Source organism: Penaeus monodon, chromosome 29 (genome assembly GCF_015228065.2).
Source record: "Penaeus monodon isolate SGIC_2016 chromosome 29, NSTDA_Pmon_1, whole genome shotgun sequence".
NCBI classification, from domain to species: domain Eukaryota; kingdom Metazoa; phylum Arthropoda; class Malacostraca; order Decapoda; family Penaeidae; genus Penaeus; species Penaeus monodon.
Genome location: NC_051414.1, coordinates 38,053,789 through 38,054,079, shown reverse-complemented (window position 1 = coordinate 38,054,079; position 291 = coordinate 38,053,789). Strand labels below are relative to the sequence as shown.

Genomic DNA, 291 nt, shown 5'->3' with positions numbered 1-291 from the left:
TTAGCGTATTTGTGTGTCTGTTTGTGATTGGAGATGTAATTGATATAAGCTTTATTTTGCCATTAAGTATTGAATCGTCAAACAAAACGGTGATTAATTTTCTCTTCTCTTTGCAGAAAGCATTTGGTGCTTGTCTCAGCAAGTTAAGCCATATGCAGACAGCCGGCCAGCTTGTCCTTGGCAGCCATAAGCGCAGCCAATTCAGCACTACATAGCTTATTTGACTCCTTATCATACATTTGTCAGAAAGGCCGTACCTTGCTGTTGAATTCCTAAGATATTTAGGCCTTG

The 291-nt window shown here is 39.9% G+C and overlaps 1 protein-coding gene across 1 annotated transcript in view; it reads left to right on the top strand.

The window, feature by feature from the left end:
• The window catches only part of LOC119592244 (titin-like), a gene marked incomplete at its 5' end in the record, with an annotated part of 41,989 nt that overhangs the window by 41,028 nt on the left and 670 nt on the right, over window positions 1-291 (top strand). The window contains 1 exon segment of the mRNA XM_037941079.1: window positions 117-291.